This window comes from Pan troglodytes, chromosome 10 (assembly GCF_028858775.2).
Source record: "Pan troglodytes isolate AG18354 chromosome 10, NHGRI_mPanTro3-v2.0_pri, whole genome shotgun sequence".
Lineage (NCBI taxonomy): Eukaryota > Metazoa > Chordata > Mammalia > Primates > Hominidae > Pan > Pan troglodytes.
Genome location: NC_072408.2, coordinates 131,705,194 through 131,726,177, shown reverse-complemented (window position 1 = coordinate 131,726,177; position 20,984 = coordinate 131,705,194). Strand labels below are relative to the sequence as shown.

At 48.8% G+C, this 20,984-nt stretch overlaps 1 long non-coding RNA gene across 3 annotated transcripts in view; it reads left to right on the top strand.

Moving 5' to 3' along the window:
• The window catches only part of LOC104001729 (uncharacterized), a 42,098-nt gene that overhangs the window by 9,762 nt on the left and 11,352 nt on the right, over positions 1-20,984 (top strand). The window contains exons 4-6 of one of the 3 annotated variants that reach the window (XR_010147865.1): positions 6,711-6,821; positions 11,701-11,777; positions 11,863-11,955. This is a non-coding gene — a long non-coding RNA (uncharacterized LOC104001729). Of the gene's footprint in view, positions 1-6,708; positions 6,822-11,700; positions 11,778-11,862; positions 11,956-20,984 lie in introns of those variants that run through there. The other 2 variants (XR_010147866.1, XR_010147867.1) reach the window with 2 other exon arrangements.

The following is a 20,984-nucleotide window of genomic DNA, read 5'->3' as shown; positions in this document are numbered from 1 at the left end:
CTGAATCATATTCCATGGTATGGACAGGCCACATTTTGTCATCCATTGATGGGTATTTGAGTTGTCTCCCAAATAGTTTTTTAAATGGTTAAAAGTGAATGAGTATTATGTGATGTGTATTTTTGCTTTTTGCTGTTATGAATACTGCTGCTATGAACATGCATAAACAGGTGTTTGTTTGAGTGCCTGTCTTCAGTTCTCTTGGATGTATGCCTAGGAGTGGAATTCCTGGGTCATATAGTGATGCTATGTATAACTTGATTCTTTTTCTTTTCGTTTTTTTGTTTCAATCAAGCAGACCCTGAACCAGAATAGGTTCAGAGAGACTCCCTGTATGTTTAACTTGTTGGTGAACTGCCAAACTGTTTTCTTCCCCTTCCTTTCGGATTATGATGAGCAAAACTTCTCAATATAGAGACTTTCAGCTCATCCTTGAATCTCTCTGCAAAGCAGCCAGGGATTGCCTTAAAACTTGTACACGACTCCTGCCCCATCCCTGCTTAAACCCCATCAACTGTTTCTTCCCAATGCATACACAAAAAATGCAACTTCCTCTGCGAAGGCTACAAGGCCCTACAGGACCAGGGCCTCCCGATCCTTGCCCCCCTGACCACTCAGGTCTGAGGTCAAAGTCAGTTCCTTGGAGAGACTCCAAGATTGTCCTATCTGTTGTTCGTCCCACACCGTCTCTGTCTTCTACATGAACCTGAGTTTGTTTTTCATCATACTCATCACAGCCTGAGCAGAAGGAAGGATGATACCTCATTGCAGACCACAAGGTCTAGCTGCCCCGGGCCCATCCCTGGTGCCACTCTCTGTCTCACGGTCTGTGCTCCAACTGCCGAACCAGCTCCTGCCACAGGCCCTTTGCACTTGCTGCCCACCGCTACCCAGAATGCTCTGCTCTCATGGGTGACTTTTTCTCAATCATTTGGTTTCGATTCAGATTTTACCCATCAAAGAGGCCCTCTGTGGTAGGCTGAACAATGGCTCCTCCAAAGATGTCTGCATCCTAATTTTCTGGGACCTGTGACTGTGTTACTTTGGAATTAAATTAAAAGTGCCGAGATGGGGAGATGATCTGGGGCTTATCTGGTGGGTTGATGTAACCACAAGGGTCCTTATGAGAGGGACACAGGAGTCAGTCTTGGGGAAGAAGGTGACGTGGACACAGGGGCAGCGGCTGGAGTGATGAGCTTTGCGGGTGGAGGAGGGGGCCGTGAGCCAAGGAGTGCAGGCGACCTCTAGAAGCTGAGAAAGGTGAGGAAACGGATTGTCCCCTAGAGCTTCCAGAAGGGATGCAGCCCTGCAGACTCCTTGACTTTAGCCAGGTGAAACCGTTTTGGACTTCTGACCTCCAGAAACGAAAGTTAATGAGAAGATAATCAATTTGTGTTGTTTTAAGTCACTATGTTCATGATTTGTTACAGCAGCTAACAGAAAGCTCCTTGACCAACCCAGGCCCCACCGCAGGCAGAGTCTAAGCCGCTCCTTTCTTTTTTTGGGGGGGGGGACGGAGTCTCACTCTGTCGCCCAGGCTGGAGTGCAGTGGCGTCATCTCGGCTCACTGCAGCCTCAGCCTCCCTGGGCTCAAGTGACTCTCCAGCCTCAGCCTCCCCAGTGGCTGGGACCACAAGCACACACCATCACACCTGGCTAATTTTTAAATATTTTGTAGAGATGAGGGTCTCACCATGTTGCCCAGGCTGGTTTCAAACTCCTGGACTCAAGCAATTCACCCACACATCAGCCTCCCAAAGTGTTGGGATTACAGGCGTGAGCCACCACACCCAGCAGTCTGCAAATTTTAAAACTTTCTGACTCTGTTGCCAATCTGTCCTTCAGAAACATGTTGCCAATTCCCAGCCTTACCCACAGCAAGGGAGAGGTCGCTTCCCTCTGCTGTTGGCGTCGTGGCTACAGAAAACACTGCTGCCCTCCCTGAGGGCACCATTCCCTCTCTCCCCTTCCCTTGACCACCAGTTAAAGGATGTGCAGCCTCAGTCTCCTGGGCTGTTGACATTTTCACGTACTGTTCCCTCTGCCTGCAAATCTTTTCCCAGCTTTGAGTGGCAGGCCTAATTTGTCATTTCCAGGTTAGTTTAACTCAGAGAGGCCTTCCCTGACCTCCCAACCTAAGGTTGCCATCCGGTCCTGCCTGATCCCATCTGTTTTACTTCTTTACTTAGCACTTTTGGCTCCCTGGTATTTACTTAAGTCTCCAGCATTCTCCATCAGCAGGGGCCTCGTCTGTCTCACTGCTGTATCCCGGTGCCCAGAACAGGGCTTGACAATAGTAGGTGCTCAATAAATACGTGTAGACTAAATAATGAATGGATAATAATTTTTTTGCTATCTTGGTGAGCTGTTTCTGTTACAGTTTTGAGTCTTATCTTCCCAAAGGATCCTTCCTAACTTCAAACAATTCTTAATTAGTTCTCAAGATGGAGTAATAGGAATGGTATTTAGGTAGGAACATAAACAAATTTTCAAATGTCAACAATAGTTGATTTTTTTAAATACAAGAGACAAAAAGGCCACATATTGTATGACTCCTTTTATGGGAAATATCCATAACAGGCAGATGCACAGAGACAGAAAGCAGATGAGTGGCTGCCAGAGGCTGGAGGAGGGGGAGTGAGGAGGGAGTATTTAATGGGTACAGGGTTTTATTTTGGGGTGATAAAAATGTCTGGAACTAGGTAGAGGTGGTGGTTATACAACACCGTGAGTGTAGTAAATGCCACTTTTTAATTAATTTTTTTGTTTTTGAGATGGAGTCTTGCTCTGTTGCCCAGGCTGGAGTGCAGTGGCATGATCTGGGCTCACTGCAGCCTCTGCCTCCCAGGTTCAAGTGATTCTCCTGCCTCAGCCCTCCGAGTAGCTGGGATTACAGGTGCCCACCACCACGCCCAGCTAACTTTTGTCTTTTTAGTAGAGATGGGTTTCACCATGTTGGCCAAGCTGGTGTCAAACTCCTGGGCTCAAGTGATTCTCCCACCTTGGCTTCCCAAAGTGCTAGGATTATAGGTGTGAGCCATTGCACTTGGCCACTTTTTAATGTAATTTAATTTTATGGGTTTTTTTTTATTTTCTTGAGACAGGGTCTTGCTCTGTTGCACAGGCTGGAGTGCAGTGATGGCATCTCGGTTCACCGCAGCTTCAACCTCCTGGGTTCAAGTGAACCTCCTGCCTCAGCCTCACGAGTAGCTGGGACTACTGGTGCATACCACCATGCCTGGCTAATTTTTATATTTTTTTGGTACAGAGGGCATCTTGCCATGTTGCCCAGGCTGGTCTCAAACTCTTGGCCTCAAGTGATCCTCCCACCTTAGCCTCCCAAAGTGCTGGGATTACAGGCATGAACCACTGCACTTGGCCTGCTTTTTTTTTTTTTTGGAAGCAGCCCTCTGGATGGGTGTGAGGTGATATCTCACTGTGGTTTCAATTTGCATTTTTCTGGTTATGAGTGACGTTCATCTTTTCATTTGCTTATTGGCCATTTGTATATCATCTTTGTAGAAATGACTGTTCAAGTCTTTTGCCCCTTCCTGCTTTTTCTTTTTCTTTTCTTTCTTTTTTTTTTTTTTTGTGAGTCAAGGTCTCGCTCTGTTGCCCAGGCTAGAGTGCAGTGGTGTGATATTGGCTCACTGCAACTTCCACCTCAGCCTCCTGGGTAGCTGGGACCACAGGCACACGCCACCACACCCAGCTAATTTTCTTTGTATTTTTATAGAGATGGGGCTTTCACTACGTTGGCCAGGCTGGTCTTGAACTCCTGAGCTCAAGCGCTCCTCCCACCTCAACCTCCCAAAGTGCTGGGATTAGAGGTGTGAGCCACCAACCTGCCCCTGACACTTTTTTTTTTTTTTTTTGAGACAGGGCCTTGCTTTGTCATCTAGGCTGGGGTGCAGTGGTGTGCTCATGGCTCATTGCAGCTTCAGTCTCCTGGGCTCAAGCGATCTTCCTGCCTCAGCCTGTAGCTGGGACTATAGCACTCACCACCACATCTGGCTAATTTTTTCATTTTTTGGAAAGATGGATTCTTGCTATGTTGCCCAGTCTGGTCTTGAACTCATATCAAGTGCTATGTCTACCTTGGCCTCCCAAAGTGCTGGGATTGTAGGCATGAGCCATCACAATAAACTTTTTGCCCATTTTAAAAATTGGGTTATTTGTTGGTGAGTTTTAGCATATTCATCCTTTGTTAGATACATGATTTGCAAATAATTTCTCCCATTGTGTGGAAGGAACTCTGTTGATTGTGTCCTTTGATGCATAGTAGGCTCTGCCTTTTTATGGAGAAATCTTAAAGAATTCACAACTGTTTTTTTTTTTTTTTTTTGAAACGGAGTCTTGCTCTGTTGCCCAGGCTGGAGGGCAGTGGTGTGATCTTGGTTCACTGCAGCCTCCACCTCCGAGGTTCAAGCAATTCTCCTGCCTCAGCCTCCCAAGTAGCTGAGACTACAGGTGTGTGCCACCACCCCCGGCTGATTTTTTGTAGTTTTGGTAGAGACAGGGTTTCGCCATGTTGGCCAGGCTGGTCTAGAACTCCTGACCTCAGTGATCCACCCACCTCAGTTTCCCAAAGTGCTGGGATTACAGAATTCATAAATGCTTTAAAACCATCCCTGACCAGGTGCGGTGGCTAATGCCTGTAATCCCAATACTTGGGGAGGCTGAAGCAGGAGGATCACTTGAGTCCAGGAGTTTGAATCTAGCCTGGGCAACATGGCAAGACCCTGTCTCTATAAAAAATTTTTAAAAAATAAGCCGGGTGTGGTAGCGAACACCTGTGGTTCCAGCTACCTGGGAGGCTGAGGTGGGAGGATCTCTTGAACCCGGGAGGCAGAAGTTGCATTGACACCCAAGATCACACCACTGCACTCCAGCCTGTGTGACAGAGCCAGACCCTATCTCAAGAGAGGGAGAGAGGGCCGGGCACGGTGGCTTACGCCTGTAATCTCAGCATTTTGGGAGGCTAAGGCGGGTGGATCACAAGGTCAGGAGTTGGAGACCAGCCTGGCCAACATAGTGAAACCCCCGTCCCTACTAAAAATACAAAAAATTGGCTGGGCGTGGTGGCATACGCCTGTAGTCTCAGCTACTCAGGAGGCTGAGGCAGGAGAATTGCTTGAACCTGGGAGGCAGAGGTTGCAGTGAGCTGAGATCGTGCCACTGCACTCCAGCCCAGGCAACAGAGCAAGACTCCATTTCAAAAAATAAAAATAAAATAAAAATAAAAATAAAAAAAGAGGGAGAGAGCAGAACACGAGGTCAGGAGATTGAGACCATCCTGGCTAACACGGTGAAACTCTGTCTGTACTAAAAACACAAAAAATTAGCCAGGCGTGGTGGCAGGCGCCTGTAGTTCCAGCTACTTGGGAGGCTGAGGCAGGAGAATTGCTTGAACCCGGGAGGCGGAGCTTGCAGTGAGCCGAGATCGCGCCACTGCACTCCAGCCTGGGTGACAGAGCAAGACTCCGTCTCAAAAAAAAAAAAAAAAAAAAAAAGGGAGAGAGAGAGAGACAGAGAGACAGAGAGAGAAAAGAAAGCCATCACTGTATATAAAAGGGGTTTTGGCAAAAAGTAAGTCTTGCCCTGCCTTGACTGCCCTCCCCAGAGGCAACCTCTATTATCAGTTTCTTGTATAGCTTTCCAGAGATTTTCTTTGAGTTTTCTAATGTAACATTTCCATAGACAATTGTGCAGTTTGTTTTTATGCAAAATGAACCTTGGCTATGAGTGGTCTCTTGGAGCCTCAGTATCCCCATTGGTTAGACAAGGGAGTTGGAGTGGATAATTCCTAAAGACTGCTGGGAGGATCACAGCCTGCATGCCAGGAAAGAGCCCAGCCACGCTTCTTGGCCTCCTTTCATGAAGGTTTATGAAGGCTCTGTCTTGAAATTTTTTTTTTTTTTTTTGAGATGGAGTTTCGCTCTTTGTTGCCCAGGCTGGAGTGCGATGGCGTGATCTTGGCTCACTGCAACCTCTGCCTACCGGCTTCAAGTGATTCTCCAGCCTCAGCCTCCCAGGTAGCTGGGATTACAGGCATGCACCACCACGCCTGGCTAATTTTGTATTTTTAGTGGAGGTGGGGTTTCTCCATATTGGTCAGGCTGGTCTTGAACTCCTGACCTCAGGTGATCCGCCTGCCTCAGCCTCCCAAAGTGCTGGGATTACAGGTGTGAGCCACTGCGGCCGGCTTTGTCTTGATTTGAGAGGTTATTTCTTTTTGTTGTTGTTATTCTTTTGATAGAGGGTCTTGCTCTGTCGCCCAGGCTGGATTGCAGTGGTGTGATCATAGCTCGCTGCAACCTCTACCTCCTGGGCTCAAGTGATCCTCCCACCTCAGCCTCCTGAGTAGCTGGGACTACAGGCATGCATCACCACACCCGGCTTATTTTTGTATTTTGTATTTTTTGTAGAGAAGGGGTCTCACTGTGTTGCCCAGGCTGGTCTCAAACTCCTGGGCTCAAGTGATCCTCCCGCCTCGACCTCCCAAAATGCTGGGATTACAGGCATGCACCACCATAACCTGGCCCCAAAGAGGTTATTTTTTAAAGGAGAAAGCCATTTTCTCTGAACAGCATCAACATCTGTTCTGTGGGAATACAAGAGTTCTTGTTTTGTTCCACTTAATAAGAATGCAGTTCCTCTTGTCAGCTCGATGCTGGGAAAAACTCTAATTTCAGTTCTTTATTTTTCAGAAATTCCAAAGAACATAGAAAGGAGACCACAGGAAGAATCCAGAACTGCTGCCCATCATAAAATTTTTCCATCTGCAATTTGTGTCTACAGTGTGCCAGTTATTGATGAGGGTGAGGCTGAAGGTGGGACAGTGTGGGGGAGATTTTTTAATTGCTCCCCAATTACCATATTCCTCTTTTCTTTTCTTTTTTCTTTTTGAGACAGAGTCTCGCTCTATAGACCAGGCTAGAGTGCAGCGGCGCAATCTCGGCTCACTGCAACCTCCGCCTCCCGGGTTCAAGCAATTCTCTGCCTCAGCCTCCCGAGTAGCTGGGATTACAGGCGCCTGCCACCATGCCCAGCTAATTTTTGTATTTTTAGTAGAGATGGGGTTTCACCATCTTGGCCAGGCTCGTCTCGAACTCCTGACCTTGTGATCCACCCGCCTCGGCCTCCCAAAGTGCTGGGATTACAGGCGTGATGCCCGGCCCACATTCCTCTTTTCTTTTTAGTTTTAGAGTCCCTAAAATTCCAGATGGGCATATGTCACCCAGCCAGAGGTGATGTTTTCCAGCTTCCACTGAAGCTAGGTGTGACCTCGAGACTATGTTCTGGCCTATAAGATACAGGTGGATGATGTGACGGGAACACTTCCAGGCCAGATGGTTAGAAGGGAAGCTGGTTGTCCACCTCTATTTCCCACTCCCTTTGAGCTGGAACGTGGACAGGGTTCGAGAAGCCAGCTCTGTCCCTGGGGATGGTGGAGCAGCAGGAGGTGGGGTCCCTGGGTCCCTGGGTGACCACGTGGAGCCGAACCTCCTGCCTTCTTGGACTAGCAGCCACCTCTGCGATGTTAAGGGAGAGAGGAATACGTTTCTAATTTGTTAGAGTCACTGTATTTTGAGGTCTCTTAGCAGCTTAACGTATACCCTAACACAGGTGGCTTTCACCTTTTTATACAACTTTGTTTTTTTTTTTTTGAGACAGAGTCTTGCTCTGTCACCCAGGCTGGAGTGTAGTGGTGTGATCTCAGCTCACTGCAACCTCCACCTCCCAGGTTCAAGTGATTCTCCTGTCTCAACCTCCCAAGTAGCTGGGACTACAGGTGCCCGCCACCATGCCCAGCTAATTTTTGTATTTTTAGTAGAGACAGGGTTTCGCCATGTTGGCCAGGCTGGTCTCAAACTCTTGACCTCAGGTGATTTGCCCGCCTTGGCCTCTTGAAGTGCTGGGATTACAGGCATGAGCCACCATGCCCGGCCGATTTTTACTTTTTTAAACAGTGGTTTGCACTGAAATAGAAATTCTTTGAGAATAGGAACTGTGCCTTTTTGTCTCCCATGATATCCCAGCCCCTGCCAGACAGTAGTAGGCAGTGAGAATGGTTCTTGGACATTAGCTTGCCTTAGGATTGGCTGGGGCATGGATTAGTTGAAAATGCAGCTTTCTCAGGGGCTCATCCCAAATCTGTGGAATCAATCTTTGGACCCGACTTTATAAATCTAACTTTATTTATTTATTTATTTGAGACGGAATCTCGCTGTGTCGCCAGGCTGGAGTGCATTGGTGCTTGGAGTGGAGTGCGATGTCGACTCACTACAACCTTGATCTCTTGACCTCGTGATCCACTCGCCTCGGCCTCCCAAAGTGCTGGGATTACAGGCGTGAGCCACCGTGCCTGGCCCTTTTTATACAACTTTGATTTTTACCTTTTTTTTTTTTTTTTTTTGGGACTGAATCTTGCTCTGTTGCCCAGACTGCAGTGCAGAGGCACAATCTCGGCTCACCGCAACCTCTGCCTCCCGAGTTCAAGTGATTCTCCTGTCTCAGCCTCCAAGTAGCTGGGATTACAGGTGTGCACCAACACACCCAGCTAATTTTTGTATTTTTAGTGGAGATGGGGTTTCACCACGTTGGCCAGGATGGTCTCGATCTCTTGACCTCGTGATCTGCTCACCTCGGCCTCCCAAAATGCTAGGATTACAGGCGTGAGCCAGCACGCCCAGCCACTTTACTTCTAATGAAAGAAAAGGTCTTGTTTACAATAGCAACTGTAATGATGAAATATTGAACAGCAAACTTCCCAAGAAAGGTGGAGGATACAAACATAAAAAGCTTTAAAAAAATTCTACTATTGTTGTAATATAAAAAGAGACTTGCATTCATGGGAAGACAATCTTTGTTCTTTGAGAGGAAGAATCAGCTTTGGAAAGATGCCAAGAGCTTGCTAAATTTAACTAGAAATCCATACAATCCCAATTAAAATACTAACACAAACTTTTGGGAGATTTGAGAAAATGGTGCCAAAGTTCATCAAAGGATGTGAATGAAGGAAAATTGCCAGGAAAATTCTAGAAATAAAAAATAACGAGGGGGCCAGGCATTGTGGCTCCTGCCAGTAATCCCAGCACTTTGGCAGGCTGAGGTGGGAGGATTGCTTCAGGCCAGGAATTCAAGGCCAGCCTGGTAAACACAGCAAAATCCCATCTCAACAAAAAATTTTTAAAACTCAGAGCAGGCATGATAGCTCACACCTGTAATCTCAGCGCTTTGGGAGGCCAAGGTAGGTAGATCACTTGAGGCCAGGAGTTTGAGACCAGCCTGGCCAACATGGTGAAACCCTGTCTCTAAGAATACAAAGAAATATTAGCCGGTGTGGTAGCAGGCACCTGTAATCCCAGCTACTTGGGAGATTGAGGCACAAGGATTGCTTGAACCCAGGAGGCGGAGGTTGCAGTGAACAGAGATCGCTCCACTGCACTCTAGCCTGGGTGACAGAGCGAGACTCTGTCTTAAAAAAAAAAAAAAATCAGCCAGGCATGGTGGCATGCACCTGTAGTCCCGTCCTAGCTACTCCGAAGGCTGAAGTGAGAGGATCGCTTGAGCCCAGGATGTAGAGGCTGCAGTGAGCTATGATTGCACCATTGCACTCCAGCCTGGGTGGCAGAGCGAGGCCCCATCTCTAAAAAAAATTATATATATATATATATACACACACACACATACTATATATATATTTATTTCAATTTTTTACTTGGTTTTATTTATTTATTTATTTTGAGACAGAGTCTCGCTCTGTTGCCCAGGCTGGAGTGCAGTGGCATGATCTCAGCTCACTGTAATCTCTGCCTCCTGGGTTCAAGCTATTCCCGAGTACATGTGTCACTAAACCCAGCTAATTTTTGTATTTTTAGTAGAGACAGGGTTTTGCTATGTTGGCCAGGCTGATCTTGAACTCCTGGCCTCAAGTGATCTGCCTGCCTTGGCCTCCCAAAGTGTTGGGATTACAGGCGTGAGCTACTGCGCATGGCCTATTTTATTATTAGTTATTGTTGTTAATCTCGGACTGTGCCTGAATTATAAATTAAATTTTATCATGGGGAAAAACAGTCTATACCGGGTTCAGTGCTATCTCAGGTCTCAGGCATCCGCTAGGGATCCTGGAGCTTATCCCCCGAAGATAAGGAAGGGCCCCCGCTGCTCCGCTGGAATTCAAAATAACCCTCCCACTGCGCAGTGAGGTGGGTAAAAGCCAGTCTGACGGTCTGACAGTGCTTTGATGATCTTGTACTCTCTACTCTTTGCTTTTGCAGAACATTAATTACCAAATGTTTTCCAAACTTTGCAAGAGGAGTACAGGTGTCGGGGGTGAGGGAGGGCCTTGTTTTCATCTAATAGACCTTTCTGTTCTTTCTGTTTCACTTGGATTTTGTGAAGCTCAGACTCCAGCATCTGACAACTCAGGTTCAAATTCGGGCCTGGTTACTCCCCCGCTGTGTCCCTGTGTGACCTTGAACAAGTTACTTTATTTCTCTATGCCTCAGTTTCCTCATCTGAAAAGTAGACATAATATTGGTTTTGACTCCAGAGGTGAATGTGGGATTCAATGAGCTAAAATGTAAAACAGTTAGAACACTGCCGTGCATGAAGTTCAGTCTTAATGAATATCAGCTATTATTATGATCAATATCTGCCATGGGGCCGGGTGCAGTGGCACATACCTATAATCCCTGCACTTTGGGAGGCTGAGGTGGGAGGATGACTTGAGCCCAGGAGTTGGAGACCAGCCTGGGCAACATAGGGAGACCCTGTCTCTACAAGTAATAATAAAAAAAATAGGCCAGGCACGGTGGCTCACGCCTATAATCCCAGCACTTTGGGAGGCCGAGGCGGGTGGATCACCTGAGGTGGGGAGTTTGAGACCAGCCTGGCCAACATGGTGAAACCCCATCTCTACTAAAAATACCAAAAATTAGCTGGGTGTAGTGGTGTGTACCTGTAATCCCAGCTACTCAGGAGGCCGAGACAGCAGAATCACTTGAACCCAGGAGGCAGAGGTTGCAGTGAGCTGAGATCGCGCCATTGCACTCCAGCCTGGGCGACAGAGCAAGACTCCATCTCAAAAAAAAAAAAAAAAAAAATGCTGGGCACCGTGTGCATCCCTGTGGTCCCAGCTACTCGGGAGGCTGAGGCGGGAGGATTGCTGGAGCCCAGGAGGTCAAGGCTGCAGTCAGCTGCGATTGTGCCACCGCACTCCAGCCTGGGTGACAGAGCCAGACCCTGTCTCAAAAGAAAAATAAAATCTGTCGTGGGTTGAATTGTGTTCCCCAAAAAGATATGCTGAAGCCCCATCCTCTGATGCCTCAGAATGTGACTTCATTTGGAAGTAGGGTCATTGCAGATGAGTTAAGGTGACATCCTGCTGGAGTAGGTTGGGCCCCTAATCCAACAGTACTGGTGTCCTTGTAAGAGCAGAGCCATCTTGTCAACACAGATGTACAGGGAAAGATGGTGTCATGATGGCCCCATGACTGCAGAGGCATCTGCAAGCCAAGGAGCTCCAAGGATTGCCAGCCAGCCCCTTGGAAGCTGGAAGAGGTGAGGAAGGAGCCTCGGAGCCTTCAGAGGGAGTGTGGCCCTGCAGACATCCCCATCTCAGACTTCCAGCCTCCAGAACTTCCAGAGAGTAAACTTTCTGTTTATTCATATATTTGTATTTTTTTGAGATAGGGTCTCACTCTGTCACCCAGGCTGGAATGCACTGGCACAATCTCAGCTCACTGCAGCCTCAACTTCCCTGGGTTCAGGTAATCCTCCCACCTCAGCCTCCCAAGTAGCTGGGAGTACAGCCAGGCACCACCACACCCAGGTAATTTTTGTATTTTTTTGTAGAGACAAGGTTTCGCCATGTTGCCCAGGCTGCTCTCGAACTCCTGGACTCAAGTGATCCTTCTGCCTCGGCCTCCCCAAGACCTGGGATTGCAGGTATGAGCCACTGCGCTCAGCTTTCTGTTGCTTTAAGTGGCCCGGTTTGTGGTGCTTTGCATGGCAACCCTAGCAAACTAACACTATGTCTATTCACAATTATTTGATAAAACAAAAACAATTCTTGAAAGCATCTCTTTCTCCCTTCCTTCCTGTGCCTGGGGGTGGGTGGGGAGTCTGTGTTGAGCACCTCAGCTGAGACCAGGCAATTGCAGTGGCCTGCGAAGGTGTTTGGACTTTGTCCTGCAGACCGTGAGAGGCCCCTGGAGATTCTACACTGGGGAATGACAATTTCCTAGGTGTTTTAGGAAGCTCAGCCTGCCTGCCGGTGGAGGGGGAAGGGAGGAGGGGAGAGGGTTCCGGCCAGTTAGGGGATTGGAGCTGTCATCCAGGCAGGAGATGGTGTGATCTGGATCAGCAGTTCTCAAAGTGTGGTCCCCAGACAAGCAGCACCAGCGTGTTCAGGAAACTTGCTGAAAATGCAGTTATCAGGCCCACCCAGACCTACTGAATCAGGCACTCCAGGGGCGGGGCCAGCCATCTGGGTTTCACTAAACCTCCAGGTGGTTCTGCTGTTTGCTCAAGCGCAAGAATGCTCGCTGGGCTAAAGGAAGAGGGTGGAGAGGGTATGTAAGTCCCTTGGGCCTGTGGGACAACGTGCCACCAACTGGGTGGCTCAGAACAACAAAAATGCATTTCTTACCTTTCTGGAGGGCAGAAATCAGAAACGAAGGCATCAGCAGAGCCCTCTGAAGCCTGGGGTGGGGAGAAGCCTTCTTTGCCTCCTTCGACCTCTGGTGGCTGCCAGCAGCCCTCGGCATTTCTTGGCTTGCAGATACAGCACTGCAATCTCTGCCTCAATGGCACATGACATTTTGTATGTGCCTCTGTGACAAGATGTCCTTCTCCTTCTTTTTTGTTTTTTTTTTTTTTGAGGTGCAGTTTCGCTCTTGTTGCCCAGGCTGGAGTGCAGTGGCACGATCTTGGCTCACTGCAACCTCTGCCTCCCGGGTTCTAATGATTCTCCTGCCTCAGCCTCCTGAGCAGCTGGGATTACAGGCGCCCGCCACCACGCCCAGCTAATTTGTTGTATTTTTAGTAGAGACGGGGTTTCACCACGTTGGGCAGGCTGGTCTCGAACTCCTGACCTCAGGTGATCCGCCCACCTCGGCCTCTCAAAGTGCTGGGATTATAGGCGTGAGCTACCGCGCCCGGCCGGATGTCCCTCTTCTCATAAGGACCCCTGTCCTATTGGATTAGGGCCCGCCAGAATCCCGCAGGCCCTCCTCTTGATTTAATTGCATTTGCATCTGCAAAGACCCTATTTCCCAATAGGGCTGCAATCACAGGGACCAGGGGCCTAGGACTTGGACATATCATTTTTTGGAGGGACACAATTCTACCCACCTCAGATGGGGAGAATGAAAGGAAGCAACAAACAGCAAAACAAGAGAAATGTTAGTGATTAGATGTGGGAGTGGAAGTAGGATGAAAAGAGAAGGAACTCAAATGCCCTGCTGTTGTTACATGAATAACAAAGCTGGGGTAACCGCGGTGTCCTTTTTCCCTTTTTCTCAAAGAGGGACATCCTCAGGCTAGTATTTCAGAAACTTTATCCTAAGTTCTTGGGACTCATAAACACATTGCTGAAACAAACTCCGTCTCACCTGACGACCTCTCTCTCTCCCCCATGGGGCAGGGCTGGGGAAGAAGGAGCGAGCAAGGCCCCTGTCCACCCACTCACGGAGCCAGGGCCCAATTGCATTGACTCTTGCTGAGGGCGACACTTTAGAGCCAAGTTCGAGTTGAAGTTCAAGGGCCCAGGATCTGGAGGCATCTGAAGCTGCTCCAGCTCTCAGCTGCCTCAAGGGAAAAGATAGTCTCAGAGATAGTCTAGCACCTGTCTTGGTGAGGAGCCAGGCAGCACATAAGTGTGGGAGCTCCTGCCTCTGACACCAGACATGGCTGAAAGCATTTGTCCTTCTGGAAGATTCCACTTCACCCATCACTCCAGAGTGAGTCAGAAGCCCCTGGAGGGTTTGTGAAAATGCAGATTCCTGGGCCTTACTCCCCAGTGTCTGAGTCACAGGTCTGGGGTGAGAACTCAGAATCTGCTTTCCTTCTTTCCTTCCTTCCTTGCTTCCTTCCTTCCTTCCTTTTCTTTCCCTCTTTCTTTCTTTCTTTTCCTTCCTTCCTTCCTTTCTTTCCTTCCTTCCTCCTTCCTCCCTCCCTCCCTTCCTTTCACTCAGAATCAATTTTCCTTTCTTTGACTCAGAATCTGCCTTCCTTCCTTCCTCTTTCTTTCTTAGACAGGCTCTTGCTTTGTTGCTCAGCCTGGAGTGCAGTGGTGTGAACATGGCTCACTGCAGCCTCCACCTCCCAGGCTCAAGAGATCCCCCCACCGGCCCGATGTCCCTCTTCTTATAAGGACCCCTGTCCTATTGGATTAGGCCCCGCCCGAATCCTGCAGGCCCTCCTCTTGATTTAATTGCATCTGCAAAGACCCTATTTCCAAATAAGGCTGCAATCACAGGGACCAGGGGCCTAGGACTTGGACATATCATTTTTTGGAGGGACACAATTCTACCCAGTTACCTGAGTAGCTGGGGCTAGAGGCACTTGCCACCGTGCCTGGCTAATTAAAAAAAATTTTTTTTGCAAAGATGGGATCTCACTATGTTGTCCAGGCTGACCTCAAACTCCTGGGCTCAAGTTATCTTCCAGCCTTGGCCTCCCAAAGTGCTGGGATTACAGGTGTGAGCCACCACACCCAGCCTGAGAACCTGCATTTCTATCACATTTCCAGGTGGCCTGGTGCTGCTGCTGCTCTGGAGAACACCTGGAGGAGAACAAAGGCCCACGATGAACGGTTCTCAGCCTAGTGTGCATATGAGAATCACACAGGGAGTTTCAACACACACCAACCCCTGTGCCTGACCCAGACCCTGGGAAACCGCTGAGGGCGGGGTACAAGCGCTGGCCCCCAGGGAGTTCTAATCATTGGCCAAAGTCGGGGTGCACAGCCCAACTCCTTCTCACCCGTCAATGCCACTTCAGATACCACTTCTTCAGCAAGCCTTTCCTGACTTCCTCCAATGGGGTTAGGTCCCTCATTCATGCATTCATTCATTCATTCCACAAACCATCATGCCCCTTGTATGCACCGGGCCCTGTGCTGGTGCTGGGGATTCAGCTGTGAGGCCAGGTAAGGTTTTTGCCCTCGTGGTGTTTCTCTACAGAAACATGGAGGAAACAAGTGGTGAAAAATCAGGACAGATGATGTCAGGGTGTGATGAAAATAAAACAGGACGACGACATAAAGAGCATTAATTAATTAGAGACAGGGTATCACTCTGTTGGCCAGACTGGAGTGCAGTGGTACAATCATGGTTCACTGCAGCCTTGAACTCCCAGGCTCAAGCAATCCTCCCGCCTCAGCCTCCGGAGCAGCTGGAACTACAGACACACCTATCACGCCCAGTTAATTTTTTTTCTTTTTTTTTTTGAGACAGAGTCCCACTCTGTCGCCCAGGCTGGAGTGCAGTGGTGCAACCTCGGCTCACTGCAACCTCTGCCTCCCGTGTTCAGGTGATTCTCTTGCCTCAGCCTCCCGAGTAGCTGGGATTACAGGTGCACACCGCACCTGGCTAATTTTTGTATTTTTAGGAGAGATGGGGTTTCACCATATTGGCCAGGAGGGTCTCGAACTCCTGAACTTAAGTGATCGGCCCACCTCAGCCTCCTAAAGTGCTGGGATTACAGGTGCGAGCCCTGTGCCAGAGAAGAGGGTTACTTTAGATGGGCTGGTTGAGGAAGGCCTCTTTGAGGAGGTGATGTTGGAGCTGCCCCTCAAAAAAGCCTCCGTGGAGCCCTTTTAAACAAGAGGAGCATTTGAAGCGGGGCTCAGAGCCTGTGCTGAGGTCCTGCGGTGGGCACAGGCTGATCCCATAAGAAGAACCTGAGGGAAGCCAGGGTGGCTGCATCCCAGAGAGCGGAGAGGGAGGCAGAGGAGGGCGGCCTGGGGAGGACCTGGAGTTTATGCAACAGGAAACCAACAGAGTTCAAGCAGGAAGTAACACAATCCCACTCGCTTTGAAAAAGGTCCACTCTGTGCCCCTGGAATGCGCCCTCACCGAGGTGGATTCCTCTCCCTGAAAGCGTTTTTCTCAGGTGTCACGGCAGACTCATTGGTGTGAGAAGAATCTCTTTGTCCCACTGGTGTGTGATCTTTATGAGAAGGTGATTAACGTGCCCCCTTGCCCATAGGAAGTGCTCAGTCGGCACAGTCTGACAGAGCTGGGTGTGGTGGCGGGTGCCTGTTGTCTCAGCTACTAGGGAGGATCACCTGAGCCCAGGAGTTTGAGGCTGCAGTGAGCTGTGATCACCCCACTGCGCTCCAGCCTGGGTGACAGAGCAAACCTTGCTCTGAAAAGAAGTTTGACAAATGACCCTGTGAGTGTGTATCCAGTGGTCCTCCTTGGCACTGCCCATCCCTGCCCAAACAGGAGCCTCAGCTACCACCAGATGTGCCCAGAAAGGTATTTCTGCCCATTGTTTTCCAAAGGATATTTTTGTTTTTGTTTTTGTTTTGTCTTTTTTTTTTTTTTTTTTTGAGGCTGAGTCTTGCTCTGTCTCCCAGGCTGGAGTGCAGTGGTGTGATCTTGGCTCACTGGGTTCAAGTGATTCTCCTGCCTCAGCCTCCGAAGTAGCTGGGATTACAGGTGCCCACCACCATGCCTGGCTAATTTTTGTATTTTAATTAGAGATGGGTTTCACCATGTTGTCCAGGCTGGTCTCGAACTCCTGACCTCAAGTGATCCACCTGCCTCGGCCTCCCAAAGTGCTAGGATTACAGGCATGAACCACCACGCCTGGCCCCCTCCACCTTTTTTTTTTTTTTTTTTTTTTTTGAGACAGAGTTTCACTCTGCTACCCAGGCTGGGCTGCAGTGGCGTGATCATGACTCATTGCAGCCTTAACCTCCGGGGCTCAAGCGATCCTCCTGAGTCAGCCTCTGGAGTAGCTGGGACTACAGATGCGTTTGCCACCACACCTAGCTAATTTTTGTATTTTGTAGAGATGGGGTTTCGCCAAGTGGCCCAAGCTGGTCTTGAACTCCTGAGCTCAAGCAATCCTCCTGCCTCGGCCTCCCAGTGTTGGGATTACAGGCGTGAGCTACTGCGCCCAGCCCAAAGAATATTTTTGGAACCAGCTTCTCCGTGGGCTCCAGCCATCCCTGGCAGACGCCTCGGCCTGCAGCCTAAGAACAGCTCCCCCTCAGGAAAGAAACTGACAGCTTTGCGGTTCTGCGTTGAAGGGCAAGGGCATCTCCTAAGCTCCGGTGTTCTTGGTACCCACGCTGGTTTCAGGGAGGCACCTCCTGCCTGGCTCCATGGCAGCTGGCCTCTCTGATGCTGTGGACGGTATCCCTGGGCCTCAGTGGGCCCTGGGCAGAGCGGGTGGGTGTTGGAGACAAGGGGCCAGTGGCAAGAGCTGCAGTTTTCTGGGCAGGAAGGAAAATGTTGGTCCAGTAGGAAAACAGGCAAAACAGATGGGGACTAGCTGTACATGGAGCTGTTTGGTTAGGCTGAAGCATGAAACTTCGGCTTTCATTTTAAAAGCCTATGTTCGGCCAGGCATGGTGGCTCATGCTTGTAATCCCAGCATTTTGGGTGGCTGAGGTAGGCGGATCACGAGGTCAGGTGTTTGAGACCAGCCTGGCCAACATGGTGAAACCCCGTCTCTACTAATAATACAGAAGTTAGCCAGATATGGTGGCGGGCGCCTGTAATCCAAGCTACTTGGGAGGCTGAGGCAGGAGAATCGCTTGAACCCGGGGGGTGGAGGTTGCAGTGAGCAAGATTGCGCCATTGCGCTCCAGCCTGGTGACAGAGTGAGACTCTGTCTCAAAAAAAAAAAAAAAAAAAAAAAAAAAAAAGAGCCTGTGTTCTTCAGGCCCATGCACGGTGAGAGGTCAGGTGGTGCTTGAGTTAGAAAGTGAACCTCAAAAACTCATCTCCGATTCCAACATAGCAGAGCCCTTAAACACTGGGCCCGGGAGCAAAAGCCCAAAGAAAAGCGGAGAAGGCTGGGCGCAGTGGCTCATGCCTGTAATCCCAGCACTTTGGGAGGACGAGGCAGGTGGATCCCTTCAGCCAAGGAATTTGAAACCAGCCTGGGCAACACAGTGAGACCCTCATCTCTACAAAAAAAATACAAAAACTAGCCAGGCATGGTGGCAGGTGCCTGTAGTCCCAGCTATTCTGGAGGCTGGTGTGGGAGGATTGCCTGAGCCCAGGAGTTTGAGGCTGCAGTGAGCCAAGTTTGCGCCACTGCACTCCAGCCTGGGCGACAGAGAGACCCTGTCTCAAAAAAAAAAAATTTTAAAAATTTAAAAAGGGGAGGCGAGAAATTCGGACTGTGGACCTTTTGTTCGCTTTTACATACTTTCTTGAAAGCTGCTGCCACGATTGTGATGCTCTCACATTCCACGGTTCAGTTCCTCCGACGCACAACGTTCACTCCTACCTCAGGGCCTTTGCGTGTGCCGTGCCCTCCGCCTGGAATGCTGTCTCTGGGTCTTCCCATGGTTGGCTCTTCATTCAGTTCTCTGTTAGATGTCACCTTTCCAGAGAGCCCACACCCTCCCTCGCTCTCTCTCAAACCGCTGGGTTTTGTTTCTTGCCAGTATTGAACATTATCTGAAGCTGTTTTGATGCCTTATTCCTGGACTTGCTTTGGTGTCTGTCTGCAGCCTCTGGAGTGCGCCTCTAGGAAAGAAATCCCTTTTCATGAGCTGCAGTGCCCAGTCCTGGTGCACTGAGGGCACTCCGTGAATACTCACTGAAGGACAAAGTCAATAAAACTGTTGATTGTGGCTGCTGGCTACTTGCCAGCCGGGTTTATATCTGTAGCCATTGAGACTGCTTTTGGCTGAAAGTCCTAGAAAGCACCCAAGAGGTTTAACAATAAAGATATTTATTATTTCCATATAAGGGGAAGTCCTGAGATAGGGCAGCTTTGGGGTTCTCGATTTCATTTTTTTTTTTTTTTTTGAGATGGGGTCTCACTCTGTTGCCCAGGCTGCAGTGCAATGGCGTGATCTTGGCTCATGGCAACCTCCACCTCCCAGGTTCAAGCGATTCTCCTGTCTCAGCCTCCTGAGTAACTGGGATTACACGTATGTGCCACCATGCCCGGCTAATTTTTGTATTTTTAGTAGAGACGGGGTTTAGCCATGTTGGCTAGACTGGTCTCGAACTCCTGACCTTGGGTGATCCACCTGCCTTGGCCTCCCAAAGTGCTAAGATTACAGGTGTGAGACACTGTGCCCAGGCTTTTTATTTTTAAAATAGAGACAGGGTCTCACTATATTGGCCAGACTGGACTTGAACTACTGGCCTCAAGCAATATTTCCACCTTGGCCTCCCAAAGTGCTGGGATTACATGCATGAGCCACGGGGCCTGGCGTTCTCAATTTCTTTTTAAATTTTATTTATTTATATTTGTATTTTAAAAATACAGACAGGGTCTTACTATGTTGGCTAGGTTGGTCTTGAGCTACTGGCCTCAAGCAATCCTTCCGCCTCGGCCTCCCAAAGCGCTGGGATTACCTGTGTGAGCCACTGCGCCCAGTTGGCTCTCAGTTTCAATGTTAAGGGGATCCCTGAAGAGCCAGGTTCTCTGCATCTCTCTGCTCTGGCATTTTCTGCAGGGCACAGTGGCTGCCTCTGTCTGGGCATCTCATCCAACAGGACACATGCAGGAAGCATCTCTTCCTTGGCCCATTTTTATCAGCAATGAAACCTTTGCAAGAATTCCCCCAGCTCACCCCCTCTCGTGTTTTTCACCAGCATGTGCTCACATGTCCACCCCTAAGCCAATCGTAGTGAGAGGAACTGTATTACCAAGATGGCTGAGAATAATCAGGATTTCTTCCAGATGGGAAAATGAGGTCCCCCTCTTTGAGCATCTGTGACTGCCGGGAAGCAGATAGACCCTCTGCCTTCAAGAAAGAAGGGGTGAGAAAGAATGAATTTCAGAAAGGCACCAATGGTATCTATCATCACACTTATTTAATTTCATCCTCACAAAAACCCTCTGAGGTATTACTTGTCCCCATCAGCATGTATCTCGTATTTGACCTCTGAGTGGATCATCTTTTTAATTTTTAAAATTTTTGTGGGTACACGGTAGGTGTATCTATTTATGGGATACATGTTTTGATATGGGCAAGCAAAGTGTAATAATCATGTCATGGAGAATGGCGTGTTCATCCCCTCAAGCATTCATCCTTTGTGTTACAAACAATCCAATTCTACTCTTTTTTTTTTTTGAGATGGAGTTTTGCTCTTGTTGCCCAGGCTGGAGTGCAATGGTACGATCTCAGCTCACTGCAACCTCCGCCGCTCAGATTCAAGTGATTCTCCTGCCTCAGCCTCCTGAGTAGCTGGGAAAACAGGCGCCCACCACCATGCCTAGCTAATTTTTGTATTTTTAGTAGAGACGGGATTTCACCATGTTGGCCAGGCTGGTCTCGAACTCCTGACCTTGTGATCTGCCCGCCTCGGCCTCCCAAAGTGCTGGGATTACAGGTGTGAGCCACCGCACCCAGCCTCCAATTCTACTTTTTTAGTTATTTTACTATGTACAATTAAGTTATGATTGACTCTAGTCACCCCATTGTGCAAACAGTAGGTCTTAGTCATTCTTTTAAATGATTTTTTTTGTACCCGTGAACCACCCCCAACTTCTCCTTTCTTTTAAATTAGAAAAAATTATTTTCGAGATAGGGTCTCACTGTGTTGCCAGGGTTGGTCTTGAACTCCTGAGCTCAAGTTATCCTCCTGCTTCAGCCTCCCAAAGTGCTGAGATTACAGGCGTGAGCCACCCCGACCAGCCTGATATTTATTTTTATATCCCTGTTGTGTAGAAATAAAGAAAAAAAGAGATATTTATTCAAATTCAGTAAAATATTGTGTGTGTGGCTGTGTGTGTTGTGTGCGTCTCTGCATGTGTTTGTGTGTCTG